Source organism: Rattus norvegicus, chromosome 1 (assembly GCF_036323735.1).
Source record: "Rattus norvegicus strain BN/NHsdMcwi chromosome 1, GRCr8, whole genome shotgun sequence".
In the NCBI taxonomy this organism is placed as follows: domain Eukaryota; kingdom Metazoa; phylum Chordata; class Mammalia; order Rodentia; family Muridae; genus Rattus; species Rattus norvegicus.
The window spans coordinates 270,107,146-270,133,788 of record NC_086019.1 but is presented as its reverse complement, the minus strand read 5'-3'; the positions used below and the strand labels follow the sequence as shown (position 1 = coordinate 270,133,788).

The 26,643-nt window shown below is 44.1% G+C and overlaps 1 protein-coding gene and 1 non-coding gene across 8 annotated transcripts in view; one reads left to right on the top strand and one right to left on the bottom strand.

Moving 5' to 3' along the window:
* Grk5 (G protein-coupled receptor kinase 5) overlaps window positions 1-26,643 on the bottom strand; it is a 193,981-nt gene that overhangs the window by 74,506 nt on the left and 92,832 nt on the right. The window lies entirely within an intron of this gene.
* Window positions 10,871-10,999, top strand: LOC120100371 (small nucleolar RNA SNORA44). The gene has a single exon (XR_005500135.1). It is a non-coding gene; the product is annotated as a small nucleolar RNA SNORA44 (small nucleolar RNA).

Below are 26,643 nucleotides of genomic sequence, written 5' to 3'. Positions count from 1 at the left end.
ACTACAAGAGTACATCTTCGTTGATTTACAGAAAATCTGCCCAATAGGGTGGGCTAGTGACCAGAAATTGTTATATTAATTTAATAATGACAGGAAAGGCATATTAGTTGCAAGAATCAATATTGAGATGAGGTTACTGAAAGCCTGCAATTCAAAATTATCTATTGCAGACCACACTATATGATGTCTCATCTCCAGAATGACACTTGTATGCCTTTAGCCTTTCCTACATGGCTTCTGACATAAGCTTGCTTCTTCAGTCATAAAATGAGAAACTCCTTATTGTGGCCTCACTCAAGGGCAGTGTTGCTCCATGCAGGGTTATGTCTGCATCCTCCGAGAACTAGAGTTCCCCAAGCTCCTTTAGACTAACTGGATCTAAATTTCCCAGGTGGAATCCAGATCTGTGCTTGAACATGCTGCCCCTGTTTGGAACAGTTCTCCTCTCCTAAGGGGAGGAACATTCTTAAATTTCTAGCCCGTCATGGACGGAGACACATATACAAACTCACACCACTAGCAAGCCGGATAATACCTGAGTGCCTAGAATTCGTGGAATGTGAGGTATCTCCTAGCATGCACCTGGATCCACACCATATGAACCAGCTGTGAGAGTCAAAGTATGTCTACAGTTACCAAGATCAGAAGCAGCAGAATTACTCTTAAGAAAGGAACCATTTGGGGGTTGGGGATTTAGCTCAGTGGTAGAGCGCCTGCCTAGGAAGCGCAAGGCCCTGGGTTCGGTCCCCAGCTCCGAAAAAAAGAACCCCCCCCAAAAGAAAAAAAAAAAGAAAGGAACCATTGGTCTTTTCCTGAAATCCTTTTTTGTTTGTTTGTTTGTTGGCTTGTTTGCTGAGGCATGGTTTCTCTGTGCAGCCCCAGCTGTCCTGAACTTTATTCTGTACATCAGGCTGGCCTCCAACTCAGAGATCCACCTGCCTCTGCCTCCTGAGTGCTGGGATTAAAAGTGTTCACCATCAAGTTAGGGCTTCTCTTGAAATCTGAAAAGCTTAGCAATACATATACCAAGAGCTGCTGTTGCCTAGTTTGTGGTTATAAAAGGGAAAAAACAACAACAACAACAACAACGAAACAACAGAAGAATGAAGGTGCAGCCACATCAAGTTGAGCAATGTCCCAGATAACAACCAAAGTCTAGATCCAGCCATATTAGAAGTCATGTGCTTTATTTCTGGTTTATCTTTTGTTACATGAACCAACAGATTCCCTTTTACCCTTAAGCTCATTTATTTTAAGTTTCAGTGTATTACAACAAAAGTGGGCTGACTAATAAGCCTTTCAGCTCTAAACAGTATTTGGATGACTCAAAATGAAAGCCTCTGTACAAAATCAGTTACAGCAAGGTCCTATGCCACTCACAATTAAGCACTGCTTCCCCTTCCACTAAAAGCTGGATCTGCACAGAGATTCTACAAAGTATGTTTGCACTGCTGATTAGTACACCAGCTCAGAAATATCCTAGCATCCCATCCTTCTTGTGTCTCAGAGGCAGACAGGGTGCATGACTAGGTAAGAATTCCTACAAAGCTGGCAATATGTTGGGATCTGAGTCCTACCTGTATCCTTTGGCTCAGAGAATGGATATCCTCAGCTGCGTGTGGGTTTTGCCATGACTATATCATGGCTGTCTTTCACAAAAGGTGGTTACAATTGGTATTAGTGTGTAGAGGCCACAGCGCCTGAGACATCCCCTCTGTATAACAGGATTATCCAACTGCCCACAGAAATAATGCTGACAGTCAGCAAATGGCCCTGGGTAATGAGTTTGTCTTGGGTAAATCCCTTTCCAGAGGCTCAGCTGCCCTGTGAACTGCTGACACCAACACATAGGAGCACCCCACCCAGTCCCAGCATATGGTCTGTCCTGTGTGAATAGCAGCCAGGATAACAGATGATAGAAATGAAGGCTTTTACTGCTTTGAAGTCTCAGAAAGATAAGTAAATGGAGCCAATGAAAAGAGGCTTGACACCCTGACAACGTGAAAGCAGCTCTCAAGCTGAGTTACTTCTCTGTCTTTGAGCCACTGGATTCAAGCTCTGGGAGGGTTCAGCTCTATTACCAGCTTTGCCTTGCACGGGGACCCTCACTCTGAATGAAGCCACATGTCTCTCAATAGCTCATGCCTGCGGTTAAGATCTTAATTCCTTTAAGACTCAGAAACAGGAATGATATTGATAGTGAAGATAAATAAATGTTGTCATTGTTTACATTCTTTTCCAGTTACATGAAATGGGAACATACTTTCTTAATTAAGACTCTGTGGTATGTGGGCACTTAGTGGGCAACCAGAAGGCCAGAGCATAGACATAGAGGACACCAGAGCTCTCCTCTGATATCCACAAGACCTGAGTTCAACACTAGCCATCCGATACCCATGCCACCTCCTGGGGCTTTTGGAGTCTTGGCAGCAATCCTTCTGTAGCAAGCATGGGACTTACATGGGTGGCAGTGTAGGGAGGGGTGACCATGACTGAAACCTTCTTAGGACTGTTTTCGTTGTTGCCCCAGGCACTCCTTGAACTTGGGCCAAGGAAAATGTACGTTCCATTTCAGGAATAAGAGCAAGAATGGAATGTGGCTTCCTGAGGAAATGGAAATGCTAACACCGGAGCCCTCTGAAATGAAACCACATGTTATAGTAAACTGCGGGTAGAGGTGGGGCAGCCTCCAAAAAGGATTCCTGCCGCCATCTCTCCACCAGATAGATATCCATGCCATTGTACTTAAACTGTATTTCTCTGAAGCACCAGGTTAAGAAGGTAAGTTCCTCATGATCCCTAAGACATCTAACACAATAAACAGAAAAAGCGATTTGAAATTAACTTTCTCTCAAAAATTCCTGCCAAACCTGGAAAAAGCAGTCTGGCTTTGGCTCTGAGGAAAAATAGTCTGTGACGTTAGAGAGGAGTGATAGCATCCTGAGTAAGGGCAGTTCCTCACAGTCTGCCCCTTGGAAGGAGCAGGAAAAGGGAAACATTTGGTATTTAGTTAGCAACAGCTGAGCTGGTTCTGATTACTTCAAGAATGATGTTTTATATGAATAAAAATGACATATGGCACATTACACAAACACACCCTCACCAAATGCCATCTTCCTGTGCCTCTTTTCCCCTCATTCTGGTTTCTAGTTTTACCAGTACCATGTGCTTGTCACATATCTTGGGAATATCATAAATAGAAACCCCAGTTTTTACACAGTTGGTGGCACTTGGATAAGCCACACGTCAAAACCAATGTATTTTGGAGCCCAGGTTGCCAGTAGAAGGGAAGGAAGAGTGCCTGCCTGCAGCTTTGAAGAAAGAAGATCTGGGTACCAGGGGTTGCAGGGGCAGGGTGCTTTGGGTGACCCTCAAAGCACATCAGAAAGGTACCTGGAAATCTAGGAAGGGGCTAAGGCTGAGACTGGCAGAGTGTGGAGATGTGATATTCATACTCAAACCCCTAACCTCAGTACCATAACCTCAGTCAGGCAGTGACCTCCTCCTCATTCTTAAAGTACAAAAAAGCAGAGAACTTGGATATTTTCTCATAGAGGGAATCAAATGAAGAAGTGGTAAGTTAAGGGGTAGGGTGAGGGGATGGAAGGACCAGCTAGGGGAGGCAGGCCCAGAATCCTAGGAAGAGCTGGAAACAGTCAGGATCTGGGTTCTAGGTCCGACTCTCTTACTTGCCAATTCCAAAAGGGGAGGTTGGAAACACTGGACTTGAACTGCTCCCCTCTACTCCAAAACGTCTCAGTGACTGAAAACCTCACCTCTGCACACTACTCAGAGGACATGACACCCTGTGGCAGAAGAGTCACCTGGAATATCAGTGCTGGTACTTTTGAATGCTGGGAGCAAGTAGGAAACATAAATGCAAACCCAATGCTCACTTCTATTTTGATAAACTTTCACAAATTTTGAATTTCACAAATGTCGAAATTTTCACAAATGAAGAAAAGCAACACTTCTGAAAAAAAAAAATCATCAATGAAGAGCCTGAAAAGCAAGATCTATGACCGCCAGCCATCCAGTTTTATTCAGGGGGTAAAAAACAGGTGGTGCTCAGAACTTTGTTTTACTTTGCAAGCTGAGGCAGAGCTTCCCAGTGACTTGAGACCGAGCCTGCCACAGAGCAACCTAAGCCTGGCTTAGGGTGAGTGATGCTCTCTACCCTGGGCTCCTGCTGCAACCGTCCCAGGGCATTCCTCACTTGGTTGTTTATTTGTTTGTTTTCTCTCAAACCTGTACAGTTTTAGAAGAGTCAATACCCAGGCCACTCCCAGACAGACTATATCAACAGAGTCAGAATGAACGTTTTGTGAAAGTTTTCCAGGTAGTTCCCTGTAAGGTCAGGCTAACAACTGTGCACCCACAACAGTGCTTGGCCCAAGCAGCAGAATAGGTGAATGCACAAAAAAAAAAAAAAAAAAAAAAAAAAAATGGGCTATGGAGCAGCAAACTAATAGAAACAACAATCCACTTCCAAGTCTCAGGCCATTCCCTGGACATCCCTCCATGGTCAATCTGCTGGAAATGAGGGTCACTCAAAAGCACTAGGTGATAGGTAATTGTTACTAAGGTGCCTCCCATTCAACAACAACAAAGGACGTCCAGGTCTCTCAGTACCAGTCAGAGCTACAGCATCCCCAAACCTCACCAGGTGTCCCTGCTTCCTTTTGGGTCACTGGCCAGGGTATAGTAATGCTAACAGCTATGCAGCCAAGCAGCCTGAGAAGTGAATGCCTGGGAAGATGGTGGTAATAACAGTCTTCCAAAAGTCGTGATGTCTCTGGGTTAGCAGTTTCTCAGTCTTCAACATGATTTCCTTCAACATGATTCCCATTGGAAAACTCAGACAGCCTTAAGCCTGTTTATTCATGGCAGGCATTTCACCACTGGGTGCCCAGGACTTTTTCTCAACCTCAGACCAGTCTTATTTAGCATGAATCTCGGCCTGCCCCTTAGTTCTCATTCTTGGTATGCAGAGAAAAATATGCAGGAAGCCTCTCCTCTGATTCCTCCTCCAAGCTTCCCTGTTGGAGTACAACCCAGATCTTTTGTGTACTTTGGTAAATAGCAAACCATGTCAACTTCTTTCGAGCCTTCCACCTGTGATTAGCCTGGCTTTAGTCTAATGAAGAGCTGAAGGTGCTAAAGAGGGAAATGGATGTGTGCTCAAAGGCACAAGAGTTTACCCAGTGTCTGTGTTTCAGATAGGAATCGGCAGAGGGAGGTGTTTTACTAGGATCTAGTACAGGGGAGCAGAGATCTAGACTTAGATATTGCTTAGAGTTGTCATCTGTTGACGTTGGGACTGTGTGTGCAAGGGCATGTACATGTGTGTATGTAATATGTGTGTGAGTACACATACATGTGCATGAGCAAGTGTGTGAAAGTCAGAGGCCAACACTGGGTTTCTTCCTCAATTACTGTCCACTATATTTTCTAATACAGTCTCATTAAACCTGGAGCTCACCAATTCACATAGACTGGCTGGCCAGAAAGTTCCAGGAATCCACCTAGTCCTGCTTCCTCAAGTGTCTCCTTGGTGTCAGGAATAGAAACATACACTACTGCATCGAGCCTTCTGGAGATCTAAATTCAGATCCTTATCTTGTGCTTATGCTTGTGGAGCGAGCACTGTATTGATGAAGCCACTTCTCTAGTCTCTGATGTCAGAATTTAGATAAAGATTTTTCTAAATTTGATTTTGTCAGGGCTATTTTTAAGAAAGAAAAAGGTTTAGGTCAGACAGTGGCCTTCCTTATTTTGCTACCAGGTATAAAATAATAATAATAATAATAATAATAATAATAATAACTGAAGTAATAATAGGTAACAAACACAGAGCTACTTTGCTGTATGTTAAACCCCATCCTAGACACCACATGCCTGTCTATGTGAAGGTACTGTCTTAGTGAGGGTTTCCATTGCTGTAAGGAGGCACCATCACCAAGGCAACTCTTATAAAGGACAACATCTAATTGGGGCTGGCTTACTGGTTCTGAGGTTCAGTCCACTATCATCATGGTAGGCATGGTACTGGAGGAGCCAAGAGTTCTACGTCTTGATCAGAAAGCAGCTAAGAGAAGGCTGGCTCTTCCTGGCAGCCAGGAGAAGGGTCTCAAAGCCCGCCCCCACAATGACACATTTTCTCCAACAAGTCCATACCTACTTCAAGAAGGACACACCTCCTAAAAGTGCCACTCCCTGGGCCAAGCATATTCAAACCACCACAGGTACTACAACCACTCTGTATTTCAGATGCTTGAAAATAAAGCCCTAATCAGAGTCAGCATAAGGTTGAGGATCCAGTAGGCAGCAGTGCTAGAGTTTGACCACGGTTTCTGCTGACTACAGATCTAGCCTGCGTTTCTTAGCCTCTTGAAATCCACAGTAACAATAGACAAAGACCTGAATCTAAAAAGTAGGTGAGATTATGTCAATGCCACCAGGTAGCAACCTTCATGGGGAATAAAAGGTACCCAAGAGTGATGTTAATATGTCAAATTGACAGGATCTAGAATCACCTAGGACACAAAGCTCTGAGTATACCTGTGAGGGAGTATCTGGATTAGGTTAGGCTCTTGGCATGCCTGTGTGGAACTGTCTACCTTGAGAGGGGAAGACCTATCACTGTGGGTAGCATTATTCTATTACTACTGAATTAAAAGGAGAAAGTGAGCTGAGTAGGAACACTCATTTCTTGGCTTCCTTTTCACAGATGCAATGTAAGCAGCTGCCTCAAGCTTTTGCAGCCAAGCCTTCACCAGCATCCATAGGTTGTACCCTCAAATAAGTGCCAAGATAAACCTTTTCTCCCTTAAGTTCCTTTGATCAGGGTATTATTATCATAGCAACAGGAAAAACTAACTAAGACACTAAGTAATCCAGATATCTGTTGGTCCATTTAGGTCTAGGCTGCTTCTGCCCTATGAGTCTAGAGCATCCATCTTCCAGAAGATGAGGTCCGGAAAAACATGACTGCCCAGGACTAGCTGTCAAATAGGCACCTTCATGCACTTGCCAGGCCAGCTAAGAGAATGAGTTGGGATGCCCCCTCCAGTCTTTAAGGCAACAGGACAGGAATATAAATGGTTAGTCTGCTTCAGAGCTAGCAGGGGACTAGAATGTTTCACTTCTCAAACATCCAGGCACCTAGCACAGAGCCAGACACAGAGCCATGAGAAATGACTCTTGCTGACCCAGTAAATGAACAGATTAAGACCTCATAATACGGGGCCAGACACTCATATGGAGATTTCTATGAGTTCAAGGCCAACTTGGGTTATAGTAAGTTTCAGATACAGTGGGAGCTAAAGTTCTAGCTGAATTGGTGCTTGTCTAACACAAACAAGGCCCTGGGTTTGATTCACAATACCGTATGAACAGGCATGTTGATACACACCTATAATTCTAACACTTCAGGAGTAGAAATAAGAAATCAGAAGTTAAAGCTCATCTTTAGCTATATGCCTAGGCTTTTGAGGCCAATCTGAGCTACATAAAACTCAGTGCAACAGTAGCTAGTAAATGACTGCATATGAATATTGTAATTCCAAATTTCTCCCTATGCTAGGCCAGGCTACGTTCAGTCTTATAAGAAACAAAGTCCCTTCCATGTGAGCAACAGATGAGTAATGGCAAGTCCTTTATTAAAACTTCAAAACCCTAGGCTGTCAATATGGTTCAGAGTATAAAGACACCTGCCACCAATTCCAACAACTTTAATCTGAGTCCCAGGAACCACATAGAACTTACTACTGCATGTGATACTCTAATCTCACATTTGCAGAATGGTATATGCAAATCCCAACCCATAAATAAAATGTGATTTTAAATTTTGAAAAAAAATCAAAGGGACTGGAGAGATCACTCAGCATTTAAGGGCACTTTTTGCTCTTACAGAGAACCCAGCTTTGGTTCCCAGCACACAAATGGAGGATTACAACCACCCCAGTCCCAGGGGATTCAGCTCTTTCTTCTGATCTTTGCAGGGACCAGGCATGTACACAGTGCACTACATGCATAAAGGCAAAAATCTCATACTTATAAAATAAAAATAAATAAATCTATATTTTACAAAATAGGATTTTTTTTTTATGTATATGCTAGAAATTGAACCTGAATCCTCTGGAAGAGCAGTCAGAGTTCTTAACACATGAGCCACTTCTCCAGGCCCCCAAATAAATAAATCTTTCTTTAAAATTCCAAAATCCTCACTAAAGGATGCCACCCTAGTCTGGTTCAGGGACCCCCATCGGAGGCCATTTTAACTTCCTCCTTCAGACCTGACACTTTGAACACCACAAGGCAGAGCTGCTCTGTCAGCCCAGAAGCCTGTGATGGATGCCATACAGGTGTCTCATATAAATCTTCAAGGGCCTTCTCTGCATGGAGCCAAGTAGACACTTTAATCATCAGGGCAAAGAAAACAAAATGCCTCATGAATTTTCATTTTTATCACAGTAAAAGAGCACAATCAATTTGTCAGCATGCAGTACCACTTCTTGCCAAATACCACTTATTTTAGTCTAAAGCTTTCTCGGCTATACAAACACTGAATAGACACAGGCAGAACCCTGAACACATGCTTCTCTTTGCCTCTTCCTGATTTAAGAGTTCCCACACATCTCATAACTGTCTAGACACCATCAGCTTCCTCACAGCTGGCACACTTGCTCCCTGGTTCTGCTCTTTTCTTCCCTTTGACAGCCTTGAAACAGACATTTACCTGATGGGAAACCAAAAAGGAATCCTCCCAGGTGACTTAACATGAATGATACCTTGAAAAAAGAAAAAAGAAACTGGGCTGATCCAAAACACAATTGTGGTGAACTCCTTATTTCTAACTGGTCCCGAAGTATAACCCATCATGGCTGTTTGTCACTGAAAATTTCCATAGTGGAACTGTCCAAGTTTCTTGTTTTTCCTTCTAAGCAATTAACTGGAAAAGGGATTTGCTCAGGAAAATATAATAACAAGGGTGAATTCAGAGCTCCTCAAAATCGCTTTGTCACATTGGAAAGCTCACCAAGCAAGCCCTCCTAAGCTTCGGTTCAGAAAGGCTGGGCTGTGCCTATGTTTTGTACTGAGCAAGGACTCACTAGAGAGGTGACTGGTGCTCACCAGGACAGCACAGCTAAGTCAATGCCTCTAGGAGAGAAAATGTTCTGAGCATGCACTTCCTCCCAAAAGCAGCACCTAAGTCTCCAACTTGAAAGCACAATTTACATAAAATGTTCAAAATTAGGGTTAGGGCAGAAGAACCAACAGGTCATCCTGACCACTAGGCTCAATCCAAGAAGTTACAGACCTCCACCTCAGAGGAAATTTTTCTGGATCTACTTCATGCTGGTTGCTAATTGCCTCAGTTTCTAGATCACCATATAGGCATCCTCACTTGTTCAGTTCATTTGGTGTCTTCCCCATCCCTTTGTGTATATGTGTGCACAGCTGTGAGTGCATGCATGTGGAGAGCAAGGTCAACTTTAGATATTCTTCAGGACTTGTCCCCTTTGTTTTAGTTTTTAAATTTTTATACATTATTTATTGGGAGGGGAGGGATGACCACACACTGGCACAGTGTGCATGTGCAGATCAGAGAACAACTTGTTGGAAATAGTTATTTATTTTTTTTTTGATACAGCATCTTTCATGGGGACCAGGCTCGTGCCAGCAAGCCACAGGGATCCACTTGTCTCTACCTCTCCAGTTCTGGGATTACAAGTGTGTACCATGACATCTAACTTGTTACAGGGGTGCTCAGAATCAAACTCAGGTCTTCATGACTGGTCTCTTAAAAGCAATTTACTTTGTGCCCTACATGGTATTAGACACAGTGATTAGGCATTAGCGATGTATGCAGAAACAACTACCATCCCTAACCAAAGAGTTCTAAGCTTTTTCCCTGATGCTGACCTAAAACTCCACAGGAATGAGATAGTAGAGAGCCAGGAGCAGGAAACCACTGGTAGATCATCGAGATTCATATGTAGGCCCTTTCCTTTCTTCTTCACCTCCCACAGTGCAGAATGCAGACACGGTGGGGTCATCTTGGACCATCTCAATGAAGACAACATCCTATAGGCTGTTAACTAAATGATAAATAGAGGCTGAAAATTTAATCAGTTTCCATAAAAACTCTAGGTCTCACAGTATATTGCTCCTTAAAAGAGAAGTAGTTTCTTACTGAAGTTAGTTTATCAGTTTTAGCGGATGAGAAGGGAAAGTGTTTTTGTTATAGTAACTGAACCTACATTGTCTGACAGACTGTGTACTAAATGTATGACCACCACAAAGATTTATTTTCTGGGTCTTAAATAGATCTCATAAGTATGGATCAAAATATTCAGTATACTGCCTAGTATATGGCAGAGCCCCTGTCAATATCATTTATTATAAGCACTAGACACTCTTGCCATATTTCTTTTATTTAACACCTTCACTTACTAGAGAGAGAGAGAGAGAGACAGAGAGACAGAGACAGAGACAGAGAGAGATCAACTGCCCATAAGGGGTTAACAGAAACAGAGGGTTCACCTGCTTATATCCACTAAATCTAAACAATGTCAGATATTGCTTTGTCAGGCAATGCAAGCCCCGGGTGTTGCTTCAAATGCAGTGCACCCACTGACTTCTTTCAACTTGACCTATCATAGTGCATCGAGGTCTCATTACCCTCCTGGTGCAAACAGAAGACCGAGGAATTGGTTCTCAAATATCTTAAAAGCACACATTCACCTCAAGATGGTAGAGGCAGGTTCTGGTAGAGGCCAAGTTCTAGGTCACCCTTGTGTATATAGCAATTTCTAGGTTAGCCAGGTCTTCATAGTAAGAATCTGTCTTAACAAATAAATAAAAGCAGCCTATTTCCAAGGATAGAGCTGGGTGTGGCTATGGGATCTCCAACTGCAGGCCAGAGTAATTGGAGAGACTTTAACAGCAGAGGTCAACACAGTGCCTGCGGCTGCCACTTGCTTTTCCTGTATGTGTGGGGACTGGGCTTTCCATGTGAGACAAATGCTTTGTCCCTGGGAATATACAGAGCTTTCATTCTGTAGGTTATACCCAAGGTTCTTTGAAGAGTCTGAGGAACCAGACTGACTGCTTATTAAGCAAAGAGCTATATAACCAGTGAATGGACCATCATCTATGATTTGATCTACAGTTAGAAACACAAGAGAAGAAACAAAACAGGCAGCAAGTGGACAGCTCCAACAGCAGTTTTCGATGATGCTTTATAACTTACATACATGTGACTGGATCAATAAAAACTTTTTAGAAAAAAATAAAGGGCAATCTAAGAAAAGAAGGGTTTATCTGGGCTTGCAGATTACGGAGAGATACAGTCCACCACGGTGTAAAAGACATGGAAGTGGGCAAGTGAGGCAGCTGGTCACCTTTCTTTTTTTTTTTTTTTTTTTTTTTGCTGGTTACCTTTCATCTACAGTCAGGAACCAACTCTCTACTTACCATCACTAAGACCCTAGCATGTGGCTTGGTGTTGCCAAACTCATAGATAGTAGGTCTTCTATCCTTAGTTAAAACTCTCTAGAAATAGCCTCACAGACTCACGCAGAGTTGTGTCTCCTAGAGAATTCTAAATGCAGTTGATAGGGAATAATAATCATCACAAGAGCCAACTGTGTGGTGCTACCCAATGCTCATTTACTTCCTACCTCCTATTCTGAGGCAGCTCCTCTGGGTGTAATGAACCAGCATCTCCAAGAGTACCAGACTTGATCAATGGACACTGCCCAGTCTGGCTAAGGAAGCAGTCTCTGTACTACATCCAAAATTGAGTGTTGCCAATCAACTCTCACACAACTGGTGAGTGGTTACCTGAACTTAGATCTCTGTGGTGTGACCAAAGCAACAAGAATCCAAACTGATGCCTTTCCTGGGGCTCAAGAATTTTAGAGGCAGGATTAGTAGCCATGGCCTGTATAAACATCTATGACTTTAAGTGTCAAACTGCACACCCAGACACTGCTATGAGATGCCTTGATGATGCTGTCTCGGCCTCTGCCTCACAAGGGATCTTCAGGTAGTAATGAATTCATTTCTATCTTAGGGGAATACACCCAGAGTAAAACAACAGCATCCACAGTAGAAGGCCACAGTCTGCTCTGCCTTCTTTTGGGCAATTTATCTTTGTAGCATAAACAGGGCTAACCAGTATTTATGAGCAAATAACTACGTCTTACTTTCTCTGCCATTTGAAAGGGGAAAACACCACTTCTAAATCAGTCTCTGGCCTTTGAGAGGGTGAAGGTCTAGCATCGCTTCACTATTTAAACTGAAGGCTCCGGGTGTCGTTGGCCCCTTCATACTTCACAGATCATGTGGAATTTTTCTTTCCTTAGCCTGAGCCTTACCCACATGCTGTTCTTGGGTGGGCATGGTTGCTTTCCATCCTCTCTGACAGTGAGGTGCCCACAAACAGGTCAGCATTTGTAGGTGGCTAAAGAGAAGGTTGTCAGAGCAAATTTTGGTAAAGTAACCTTCTTCCCTTGTCAACTTTTAGAAGAGTTCCCTGTGAGAAGGTAAATCTCCCTACAAAGAGCTGGAGCTGAAGAACTGGCTGAAAGTTCCTTCCTCCCTTCCTCTTTTCTTTCTTTCTTTCTCTCTTTTTCTTTTTCCTTCCTTCCTTCTCTTCTTTCCTTCCTTATGGGGAAAGGGGTGCAGATGCCATAGGATATGTGTGGAGACTAAAGGACAACTTGTGGGGGACCCCTATTGGCTGAGCCACCTCACCAGTGCTCATGTATGATTACTTCCAGCTCTGAACATCTCCATCTGCATTCCAACACTAGTTTACCTATTTGAATACAAAGTATACTTTTCTATTTTTTTCATATGCCAATATGGATCTGCTATTCATTTCATTTTCAATTTTTTTTATTTTTTAAATCCACTTTGTTCTTTGTTATACCTTCTTACACACCCAGCTTTTCAAGTCTCTCTTAGACTGCTTTTAAATTTTTCCTTATTTTTAATTGCAAGTGTGTGTGTGTGTGTGTGTGTGTGTACATGAGTAGACATGTGTGCACATGAATACAGTGCCCTTGAACAACAGAAGAAAATGTTAGAACCGGAGTTATAGGCCATTGTGAACCACTTGACATGAGTTCTGGAAATTATACTTGAATCCTCTAAAAGAGCAGTATTTGCTTTTAACTGTTGAGCCATCTCTCTGGACCTCTTATACACTTCTTGAGAAAAAAAATACCAACATGCTGCACCCCTTGGTTCTGCATAAGGGCTCATCACTATTCCAATTAACACTACATGATAAAGGTGATTCTTGTGATTTCAGAGGTTAGGCCACAACACAGGTTGAGCTTTTATCTCCTGAAATTCTCCTTTGTAACCAACCACCATGTTGTAAGGGGAGCCTAGGACACATGGTATGACCACATGGCAAGGAACAAAAGAATCAGCAACAGCCAGGCAAGCAATTAAATTAGACTTTCAGTTCTCAGCTTTAAAGGTCTTAAAACTGAGATTTCAAACACTATGTAGGAAAAATTAAACATCTGGACTTTACTATGTTTGAACCCCAACCCAGAGACTCTATAAATACGAAGGGTTGCGCTACACCTCCCCATCATTTGAGTAACTGGAATGCTCCCTAGTAGATCTATAGTGCCTAACTCAGATAGCAGATAGCAGTTCTTTAATAAATATTGTTGGATTTGTGAAGTATATTAGTAACATTATTCTCCTATAATCTATAGCTGTCTCTTAAAAAAAAAATTAAAAAGTCCTATGACCATCGCCAGACAACCTCAGTCCCCAGATCAACAAAGGATCATTCTTTTGCTTGCCAATGAATGAAAGTTCCCAGCACTGCAGAGAGTACAGACTTCTCCACTCCCAGCTCCTCAGTAAGCTAGGGGGATTGGTCACATTGCTTCTTATCATCAGGGATCCGCTTTCAATGAAAACAGGCCACTCTTCTCTCAGGTTTCCAAACAAATATTGTTCTTGGCTGGGTGGCTACCATTTTGTTTTTCTCATAAACCAGGTGCATCTAGGACAGTGATTCCCAACCTGTGGGTCATGACCCCTTTGGTGGTCAATGACCCTTTCATAGGAGTTGCCTAAGACCATCTTCAATCAGATATTTGAATTATGATTCATAACAGTAGCAAAATATAGTCATGAAGTAGCAACAAAAAATAATCTTATGGTTGGAGTCACCACAACAAAGGTAACTGTATTAAGGGGCCACACCATTAGGAAGGTTGAGAACCACTGTTCTGGGATAAAAGTGACATGGAAAAAAGGGGATTTGTCTCATTAATCTAAAGCTGAAGCCAATATATGCTTAGATATCCACTGACAAGAACAGTTAACACAGTACCCACCCCAGAATCCATGAATCTCTGAGGCTCCTCCCCAAGTGTGTGTGTGTGTGTGTGTGTGTGTGTGTGTGTGTGTGTGTGTGTGTACAGGCCAAAGAAACAGAGCCTCTTGGTGGCTTGGAACTGGCCAAGGAGACTAGGCTGGCTGGCTAGTGAGCCCCAGAGATCTGCCTGTGTCTACCTTTCTGCTTATGGGATTACAAGTGTGCCACCAGACCCAGCTTTTGTACATGAGATCTGAGGTAGAACTCTGAACCTCATGCTCGTACAGAAACACTTCTACATACTGTGCGATCTCCCCAATGACTGCTTTCCCTCACCCTATTACTATCTAGCCTTCACTGCCAGAAGCCAGACTGGACCTGCTAAATCCAAGGTAAAAGTGGGCTGATCGTGAAGAAATCAAGATAGGCTTTCTATTTCTAGAGCAGAACATCAAGAGTTGCCAAGGGGAGGCTCTGCAGGACCTGCCTTAATGGCAAACGAACCTGCTGTAATTAGCATATTAATAACATTTGATTTCTAACACCCCAAGAAATATCTCTCCAACCACTTTACCATGAGGCTCTGAGGTAATCACAGAACAAAGAGCACAGGAGGAGACTATCTGTGTATACCCTGAGTCCACCTCAGGAACTACTTCTCGCATAAGCTTCTCCTAGCTTTCTTCCCACAGACCAGCATCCTGACTCCCTCCAAGTGGAAAGGGTTCATTTCAGACCCATGTGAAAACACTTATCTTAGAAGAGGATTTCTGGAAGCAAGCTTTGATATGTGAACTAGTCAGTCCACAGAATAAGACTTGTAGTTCTGAGGATCAAACAGAGTGAACTCCTAAGAGATGAGAAGCCCAGGGTGAACCCATGCTTTAGTCATAAGGAGAGGGGCAGAGAGGATGGGCTATCAAAGCTCCACACTTGCCATAGGCTGTACTGGACAATCTCCCAGTAAAGATGGCAGCTGGCCCAGGGTGCAGGTGAAAGGCTGGCTCTGAGCCCTGCCTGTGCTGCTCTAGAGGGTGGCATCTGGAAAGCTGAACTGATTTGGATTCAAAAGTACTTCTTGTCTTTTCGGCATGCTAAAGACATGGTGGGCTATGGCTATGTGCTCTAACTAAACACACACACACACACACACACAAAAACCCAAAACACCAGAACAAACAAGACAGATACATGAGCTACCCCTCATTCCCAGGAAACTTTTCCTCTCCATTTAACTGCTGGGTTCTTCAGTAGTCACACCACAAAAAACATTTTAAGGGCAGGACTTTGGTTATCCACACCCATATTCATGTATGGACAGACTCCCTGACAAGCAGATGGCTGGTGAACTAAAAAGATGGGAGATCAACTTCCAGACAACCTCTGATGAAAAGCTGATTGTTGAAAGAACTGTGAAGGTACTCTTTTCCTTTTTTCTACTTCCTTGAAACAATATGGCGACTGGAGCTGCAGCAGCCAAGTCAGACCAGAAGACATCTGCAGAGCAGAGACACAGGAACCTGAGTCCCTGAACACACACAAGAGGCAACAAACTTGGGGTTGGGGATTTAGCTCAGTGGTAGAGCACTTGCCTAGCAAGCACAAGGCCCTGGGTTCTGTCCCCAGCTCCGAAAGAAAAAAAAAAAAGAGGCAACAAACTTCCTTACTGGAGAGATCATTCATATAAGAAAATGTTCAAGATATTCACACTCAGTTTTAGCCAAAGGGCATGATCATTTCTGGATTCAGAGAACATTCTATGTTACTCTCAAACATCCCTTACTACAGCCTACCATTCACCCAGTCATTTGGCCCAAGAAACTTCCCAGGATTACATTCTAGGGTGGAAAAGAATCATTTCTTTGATTGATGCTATGTGGGCACAGTGGTTAAGAGTTTAGGATCAGAAGTTCAGTAGGCCTGGCTTCAATCTAAGTGCTCTCAGTTAATTAATAGTTACATTACATTAGGAAAATCATGTCAGATCTATAAGCCTCAGTTTCTTCAGCTTAGCTCACAGTAGGAATGGTCCGAGATTTTATGGCCCAAGGATTAGATGGTAACACCAGTAAAGATCCCACCAGCATGACACATACCTGAACATCTTTTCCAAACATCATCCACACAGAAGTCACCTTTACCCAAAACATATAATCATGGCAATTGTCACAATAAAGCCATGTCCTACATTGAAAGATTTTAGCAGTGACACACAGGGTGGTCCCACAGGATCATACTGCTGAATGACATCTAAGTCTTCTTAGTTTATGAGGGCACACTCTGCTTGCACAGTGACGAGACTGGCTAAAGAAAGTATCTACTGTTAAACAACTTAGAATGGTAGTGACTTTGATATTGTCTTTGTCTTGATTTTAATCAAGTCCCCTCACACCTTTCAACTTAGCCTTTCTCCACTGTAACATATAGGGTTTGTGCTATAGTTGTGCTTTTCTTTCTTATAGCATACATTAAAAATGGATAATATACTCAGTCACTACTAAACCACCCAAAATCATTTCACACCCCAAGAGGTATGGCTGTCACCTCTGTGATTCTGAAACAAACATGGAGGAAGAAACTACAAGTTCCATCACTTATCTCCATGAATATTCCAAAGCCAGAAACTTTGGAGCACACTAAACATCTGCCTAGTTAGTCTTTGAATGTTCTTGCCCAGCCGTATTAGAGACCTGGAGAGAGGACCCAGCCAAATTCCATTCTAGCACATTTTGAGAGCTGTTCAAATTCCTCTGCTATACTTGCTCGATGCATGCTCTAATCAAAAATTACATGCTAAGGGTGTGGGGATAATTCACTCCTCAAAACTCGTGTTTTTGTAAAAGGCTGGGCTTGGGGGCATATGCTTATAATCCCAGTACTAGGGAGATAGAGACAGGAGGATCACTGGAGCTCATTGGCCAGTTGACCTAGATGAGTTCCAGGCCATAGGGAGATCCTGTTGCTATTAAATCGGGGACACACACACACACACACAGAGGCAGACAGATAGACACAGACAGACACATGCACACAAGTGCGCACATGCACACACGTACACACACACATACACATAAACACACACACACACACACACACACACACACACACACACACACAGTAGGGTGGGAAAGGGGAACACCTAGCCTCCACATCTACACTAGACATGTCCATATGTCATATACAAACATATGTAAACACACAAAATCCCATGCTAGAAGTAAGCTGTCTGCAGAGGAATCTGCAATGGCTTCTACAAATGTATCTGTGCAATCCAATTGGCTTTTGCTGTGATGAGATTTGATTCATTTCATGGTTTCCTGGCAAAACCAGTGGAACCCAGCAGGGACTTCACAAAACAGGGATTCTTAGCTGAACAAAGAAAACCTTCAAAAAACACACTGCAGCAGTTTTGGCAGCTAAAACTGTTCCTCAGCAGTAGTTCCATCAGGTAGCATGCTCCTTACGCAGAATTGTGGTGATGCTTTGAAGTGGCAAAGCCCAAATAAAATTGTAATCTGTGACAAGGATGTTGTGGCCAACTCCTGTGTCAGAAACACTTTTGAGCAATGGAACCATTTCAATGGAAAACTATGGGCTTGACCTATTAAGAAGCAACCATGTAAAATGTTTTTTTGGCATTTATTAGATGTTTGATTTGGCAAATTTATACTAGCTCAGACCAGAAAGCAATTTACTTCTCCTACCACTTCATCCTCCTGTGACCAAAGGTAAGACTGAAAAAAATGAAACAGGTACGTAGGTGGGAACTGCTTGGATCAGAGACTTGGAGACCTATGTGAAAATGGGGCCTGAGCAAAGCAGAAGGCCCACCAGGCAGGAAAGGGCTGAACCTTATAACTTGCCTGGGCTTGCAAAGCTGGGGTTAAAACGGACAGTGATCTGAGAAGCAAGTAGGAGCTGGGGTAAGCCTGGCATGGACTGTTAATGGGCAACTGAGGCAAAATTTCAGAACCTCATTTATAAAACCAGAGTGAAAAGACACCTACAGGTTTCAGTAGTTGAGTGTGAGTCGGTGGCCAAGTGTTTGCACAGCATGTGTCTCACAAGACCCTGGGCTTTAACACTGGAGCTACCAAAAACAGGAGGAAAAAATACAGTGCTTCACTGGAAGTCAAAGTCCACATGGGGACTTCCATGAGCACAGGGAGGCAGCCATGATCTCCATGGGGGTGGGTGGGACATACCTGGAACCCCATGCATGGGGTCTGGGTGCTAAGACCCTCTAAAGGCTAGTGGCAGTTTGAGGGTCACAGGAATCCCAGGGATCCTGGAGTAGTGACGGCCACTGGTTCAGTCCTGGGTGAGAGAGTGACTTTCAGATGAAGATCTGGCTGATCTGAAGATCTCTGTCCACAGGACTGCAGAGGTCTAGGCCTAAAGCCTGCCTCTTCTGTTCTTCCTACACTGCTGTCACCAGGTTCCATGGATGTGGACCTTCCCCACTGCAACTTGCTTGATGCCCATAGGGACCCCTGAGAGACAGGAGTTATTTGCCCCACGATGCATGGGAAGAACTAACGACAAAGGTCAAACTAGTCCTCTGCCTAGGGATTTCTTAGAAGCCATTGCCTTCCTTCTAGAGTTCTGTAGCAAAGTCTGACACATCATTTCACCCCTGTGGTTCCTTCCTGCACTCATGCCGTTTGGCTGCTATGTTCCCTGCATCTTTGTAATAGCTAACCCATAAGGTCAAGGGTTATTACCTAGGTACAGCAATAACTCCTTGCCTCCATCTCTCTATGGACTATGGAGCCTCCTACCCCCTGACTCTTGTCCCTCTGGCCAAGCCACAGTAAGTGCTTGAACATGGGAGTGAACTATATTGAACATCATCCTGCTCCCCAATTCAGCTTTATATGGGAGAATGCATAGGCAATTGAGAAGCAGTAGCGGAGATTGTCGTGCAACTCTTGTTATTCACAAAAAACTAAAATAATGTCTCCTGCTGGTGGACAGGACTTCAAATAGGCAAGGCCAGAGTCTGACCCACCCTTGGTGTACTTATGCCTCTCCTAGGATCTTTTGGTCGATGTCATCATCTTAGATTACTGAACATCCTCAGTGTCTATCAGGGATGGAGCATTGGAGCCATGCATCTGTCACTAAGGTTTCACTGTGACACCTACTTTCCTTCCAAGGCACTTTCCAAATGCCTGGATGGCCAAGCCTTCTTCACCAGTTTCTCCAGATTGGGGATCTAGCAAGTGCAGCCAACCCCTGTAGCATTGCTCCTCCAGGGTTCCCCATCTGACACCTAGGGGTTTGAGTAAATAGTTTTCTGGAGCCCAGGAAGGGAATCAGCCTGGCAGTCTACAACATGCTGACTGGTCAGAACCCTATCTCCCACTCCATAGCAGCAAGGTAGATTCTCTTGAACATTCACATCTCTTTGAGAAGAGCCAGGTCAGACACAGCAACCTTGCAGGGACCCTTGGTTATTTTCATTTTTCATGTACACATGTATAAATTGTTCCTTTCTGTCCAAGGGGATACACAACATCTTCACACAAAAACCTGTTACGTGGCCAATTATTTCAGAAAGAAAAGAAACAGGAAGTAAGTGTTTAGGAGGGAGGGGAAAGTCAAATGAGTTTCTTTAATACACCTGAGAAGAAAAGTACTTCAGGAAGTATAAACAAAGAAGAAGCAGGTAGGTAATAAGCCATACTGGCATACTACTCAGCCCCACACAATACTCAGTGGGGGAACATGAATGCCAAACTGAAGAGGCCAATCTGTTTCACATCACTCTGCACACTCTTCTAGAAGAGCATAAGTCATATAACATAAACCAGCCTCCCTTCAGCCAGGTTCGACTTTACTCCTCAATCCCCAATGTTGAGTAGTTAAACCAAACTGATTTGAGACATAACCACATTCAATAGTAAGGAAAATAAGCCAAACTGACAACAAATTGATCTAATCTCCAAAAGATTGCCTTCCTTCCATTCCTAAGTCCTCAATGAGACAACTACTGGGAGATATATCAGGAAAGTCTAGCTAGCTCATTCTACAGAGTGTCTTCTCCTGCAGCATCCACAAAGGCCTGAGGGTGAGGAGACTAGGAAACCCCACAGGTCCCATAAGATCTTCCAGCCGGGCTCAGAAATGGTCCGATCCTTTCAGCTGACATTCATATGGCCAAAAGGTGGTGAGACTCTCTAGCACTCATGTTTCCAGAGAAAGCTCAAGGTTGTGGGGCAGGTGGAACAGTGCTACCACACGAAAACTGGAAGGTTGAACGAATTCAGAAACCCCAGTAAATTCTCGTATCTAAGAACAGTATGCATTTCATCTCCTCCGGACCCAGTTCCTGTCCTGGAACACATGACCAAAATACCCGCCATGAGGATTGTCACCACTAGTCATATAGCACAGAGGAGGTATCTAGATGGGCCAGCTCTGAGGGTTTAGCCAATAAGCTTCCTGGTCCACCCTGAGTAAATGGTAGGCATCCATTTTCTACTACCAATAAACAGTTTGGGCAAGCAAGAGCTGTCTCTCTCATCAAGAACTGCTGTGGGGGGTGAGGGAAGCCTTTATCATACAGAGCTATGCCACCAAAGTCTTCCGCAGAATGGACAATCACCCCTAAGCTAAACCAGAGCTCCCCAGGTGCCTGGGCTTGTGGTTCCCAGTGACATCTGGGTGTCCAGAGTTTTTGAACCTCAGCTTCATCCCCAGTCTTTGTTGTTTCTCACCTAGGCTGGGGCCCCCATCTAAGGCTACATTAATAGCCTAACACCTCTGAGTTTCATCTGCCTGACCAGAGCTCATGCACCCCAGCAGCAAATTGGAACTGGGAATCACACAAGGCATCCAAGAGCAAAGCCAACACTGTTACAGGCAGAAGCCAGCTTCAAGAGGGTATACTCATCTTCCAAAACTAGCCTCAAAACATCTTTGCTTCCCATTCTATTGAGGATAAGTCTGGCCCTGAGAAAGGACAGTCACAGAGAACTGAACAGCGTCAACACTGGCACCCCAGTGTGAGGGTCCCATGCTAGGCAGAGTAGCTCTACCAGACAGCTGGGCCTCTGACTTTTGGCAAGGAACTTCACAGTGACAAACCCCAAATTCCTTTGCAAAATAAAACAAAACAAAACAAAACAAAAGACACCTTTCCTAGGTTAGGAAAATGGCACAGAGAAATCCAGTGTCTGGTATATAATAAGACCTTGATCAGTTATAGTCATGATAATCATTTGTATTCTGTTTCTGCAGCTCGGAGAGGTTATGCAACTTGTCCAATGCTTCACTGATCTTAAACAGAGAAACAAGGATGTGATAATGTTACTTGGAAACTATGCTGTTATTCACTCACCAGGTAAGCAGGTTGACTCACCAGCATAGAAAAAGCCTGAGTACTTGTGGCAGAGTGCAGACAGGGTACATGGAACAGGAACCACGGGCACTGGACTTAATGCATGCTAGGGGTCACCACTTTAGCATTGTCAAAATTTTTCTGAATATAAAAAAAAAAAAACCAAAAAGAGACAGTGATCCAGAAGAAAAGACAGAAGGGGAGAAAAAAGGAAAAGGCAGTTATGGTCTGGGGACATAGCTCGGCAGTTAAGTACCTGGTGTGTATAAGAACTGGAGTTCAGATTTCCATAAATCTATGTACATGCCTGGAGGATGTAGTGGCCCACCACGGGGTGAGGGGAATAGGAAAACCCATCCACCTCATAAGATCATCCTCTCTGATTGACACTCAAGTGGTCAACAGGTGACAAAAGACATCCCAGCCTAAGTCTCCAGCCCCAAGGATTCAAGTCTTAGAAGGGATTCCCCAAGCAAGCTGGCTAGCAAATCTAGTTATATTGGCAAGCTCTGGGTTTGACTAAGAGACCCTGCATCAGTGAATAAGGTGTAATAGTGAAAGTTGATTTCTAAAATTAACCTTGGGCCTCCACATGTATGTACACATGTCCCTGTACCCATTCATATATGCACCCACACATCCAAAAACATGCATATACAAACACGCACAATGTAACACATACACACACATGAAAAAGGGGGGGGGGAAGGGGAAGGAGAGAGAGACGTAGAAAGAGAGAAGGGGAGAGAAAAAACAGAAACAGAAGATCAATGGTGAGGCCACTACGGGCAGGGTAGCAAGTATGAAGACAATGAGGTGGAAAAGTGGGTAGAGACCCAGTCACTGTAGGAATCCAAGAGGGGTTCCAGGTAAGAGGTGGGCAGGAAGTTCATACAGGTAAGCGAGGCACAGGCCATCCCTCTCCTGATAGATGGTGACAAAGGACAACAGCAGCCCCAGGAGAGTATCTTGTGGCTGGCCAGGCAATGGGACCTCGAGAAGTGAGGGGCCTACTCTGTACCTCACACTTATCTGATCCCTATAAGGGATTTCCGAGGTTTATGAAGACACCTCACCATGCAGGCCTCAGTCTGAATGGCCTTGAGTTAACCTCATGGGTCGGGGCAGCAAAGAAGGCAGGTAAAGACAGGCAGTATGACACCCCTGCCCATCTGCCATCTTCTAAGAGGCCTGAAGGGAGAAAAGGGTGAGAAGACAAACAGCAGGGGAGCAAGAAACCAGTCCTGGAAAGGACAGGGAAGAGACAGGTGGGCAGCAGGAACAGCTGCTGACCCGGAGACTTCTGGCAGGTGGTGCGACAAGCCATCCTGTGACCAGTATTATCTTCACTGTCCTGACTGCAGGTGGGAATCAGGTCCAGCTGCTCTGCCTCCTACGTTGCCGCCTGCACCTTGGGGCTAGTGTCACCAGAAGTGGAAATCTTTGTGGTCCTGTCTATATAACTGGATTATGTCCCTTCCTCCCAGGTACATGGTAGACCAGTATCAAATATCTGGAAATCTCATAGTCCTAAAAGCTAAGCTTGCTTTTGCTCACAGCATCCTTTTGGTATCTACTCTCACCCTAAGGGTGGCTTCAAAAGTTACCAGAGCTGTACTAATCTTTCAGGCTGGAGGCACAGAGGATGCCTGTTGCCTGATTAAGTCTCTCTTTAACCTTTGTGGTTTTCTGCAGAGCGTCCACCAGAGCAGTATGGATACTGACCTCCCAAAAGTGTCCACATTCATGGAAAAATCACAACCAACATGGAGGTGACTTTTTGCTTTGGGGCTATGTTTGAATCTAGGATTTGATTCTACAGAGCTCTGGAAAACTCACTATTCTCTCAGAATCTCTAGATTCTAATCCTGGAGGCAGAACTAGGAAATGGCCTCAAGCCCAAAGGGTTTTGCTGTGATGAGTATGTCCATCGGAATCACCTAATTAGATGGTCCTAACAGTGCTGAGCCTCCTGACCTAGTGGTTTTCTGTCCTCTAATCTGTTCAACCAGCACCTACAATGCTGTCTCTGATCCTCCTTCCCCTCACCGTTACTCTGATTCTTAGTACTGAGAATGTATATCTGGCAGCTGTCCTACTACCCATGCCGTGACCCAGTGTCAAGTTTTTTTTTTTAACCCATCTTCCTAACTTGGGACAGCTCCACCACGCCTAGAGTAAAAGGTGACTACAGGGATTGTCTATCACCTTCATGTGTGTGGTAGATGAGGTCCCTCCTACTTGGAGGCAGGAAGATGATGAGATGGGCACAGAGATATCATCTAGAGAGGCCACATGGGCTAAGGGGAAGGGTTCCATCCCAGTTACATAAAGGGGAAGAATGTGAACTCCCAGGGTCCCTGGATGAAGAAATCAATGAATCAGTGAGCAAGCAGACAAATTTTACAACTAGTACTTGGCCACCAGCAACCAAGGGGAGCAAGAAACAAAGCTCTTTGTTGAACATGGCTCACTAAAATAGTGACCACCAAGATATTGAAGAAGTGGAGGATGAAAGTGACCATATCTAGGCCAAGTCTTCCTCTCTGATATTGTCATTTAATCTCCCAAAACTCCTAGACCCACTTGGCAGAGAAGAAGACCAGCTCAGGGGAGTTTAATCACTTGCTCAAAGTCATAGTCAGTGAAAACAGAGCCTGTTGAAAACCCCAGTCTCCTGCCACTATGGTTCTGTTCCTTGCTGCCTCCCTCTAGCTTCATTGCTCAGGCCTGGTTCAGAGCTCATTCCCTTTATACCCAGAACCTGATTGATAGTCAAGGCAGTACTTTCCCTGTTCTGCATTCCCAAGCTCAGTGGTAGGGCCATTCTGTGCTACTCCAAGCAGGGGTTCCCCCCCAAAACTTCTAACAAAACCCAAGCACCTAGCTGTGCTAGCAGAATGTCCCTCCTACAACTCACCCACGCCTACCCTTGAGGCCTGTTGAAGCCCAGAATTAGATAAGTGCCCTGAGCAAGTAGTATAACTGAACATATCTCCCTAGGACCATTTCTGACAAAAGCAAGAAAACAAAACAAAACAAAAAGCAACTAATTTCCAAGTCGATGGCAACAGTTTCTCTCAGCCCACATTTCTAGCCTCCTTGAAAGAACTCAGAGCAGAAAACAGCAATCAGTGCAGGACTGGGGTGAGTGACTTTTCCCTCTCTGGAGGAGAACAAAAATGCCCAAGCAAGAATCCGGGGAGGGGGTGGGGGGAGGCAGCAGCAGAATTCTGTGTTGAGGAGCCAGCTGGTAAAGGTGCCTGCTGCACATTTCTGGTGACCTGAGTTCAATCCTTATAACCCAGGTAAAGATAAAAGAACTGATTCCACAAAATGTCCTCTGAGCTCCTGCTCCCTACCAACACACACACACACACACACACACACACACACACACACACACACACACACTCCCTGTGGGAGGGGGCACACAACATCTGGTCAGGCATGGCAACTGCCCTATAACTCCAACTCTTCAGAATACTGAGGCAAGAGGAAACAATTCAAGTAAAGTCAAGGCCAACCCAGGCAACTTGTTAAGAGCCTGTCTTAATGATAAAAGGGAGGAAGACAGGTGGAAGGGCATTTACTTAGCATGAATGAGGCCCTGGAACCAGTGAAAAAAAAGTAAAATATGTCAAAATAAAAAGAATTATCCGGCTTCAGGGCCAGGAAACGTGACCGTTGGGATGGGCTGTTCCCTCCCACTCCACAGTACAATCTATTTGCTACTAGTGATTACTGCTTTGACAATTTTACATTTCTTCCTTCTAAATTCTGTTTTTTAAATTTCATCCATAGATACATGTTTAACATTCACCTGTCCTTCTGTCTGTCTCATGCTCCAAGCACAAATGTATATCACAGTACAGCGGAACTCAGACAACTTCTGGAAGTTGAAATTGAGACTGGGTCTCTCTTGTTTCTGCTGTTGCACTTACACTCCTGTCTAGCTGACCCATGAGCTTCAGTATCATTGTCCTGTCTGTTTCTTATTCCCACCTCCCTCAGGAGTTCAGGAGTTGCAGATACATGCCAATACATCCATATTCTTCATGAGTTCCACAGATTAAACTCATGTTGTCAGGATTAAGAAACTAGTACATGGGGTTGGGGATTTAGCTCAGTGGTAGAGCACTTGCCTAGCAAGCACAAGGCCCTGGGTTCGGTCCCCAGCTCCGAAAAAAAGAATAAAAAAAAAAAAAAAGAAACTAGTACATTTACCCACTGAACCCCAGCCCATGCCCAGTTTGTTTGTTTGTTTAAATAATGAAAATAATTAAAATATCACTCAAAGGTAATTTTAAAAGAAAACATAAGGATGACACAACTGAGAAGCAGCCCCCCCCCCAAAAAAAAACACTCGAGCTCTCTGGATTATAGATTTTCTTTCTGTGACTGCAGGGGGTTGCAGCTAGTAGCCAGTAAGCACCCACTGCCCCCTACAGATCTTTAGAGGATCATCTATTGTGTTTCATTTTTAATTTCAGAAGTTCCTGCATGTCCCAAATATCTGTCTGTCTACCTTTTTTCTTGCCCCCTCCCTCTTCAGTGCAAGCATAGAGTGTTCTGAACGAGGGGTGCTTAATTCACTGAGGTAGATGCCAAGGAAGGCAGAGGTAGTACTTTGCTGGGCTTCGCTGCCAAGGTATTGCCATACACATGGCTCTGAGAAATAAATTCCATAAATAGAATCTGGGCAGAGACCATTAAAAGTGTTGGTCCAACATCACTTTATAGGGCAGAATGCTGACATGCTCAGGCCACTGCAGGTCAGCTGGCCCTTGGTGTTGGTCTGAGGTCCCTGTTGATGCATAAAACAGCTCATTTTTCCCATTTTCAGTGCCGAGCTCTAAAACACACAGAAGGCCCTTCTCTTGCCTGCTAACTGCAGAAGATGGGAGGGCGGGGGTTGGAGAGACAGAGGCTGCTC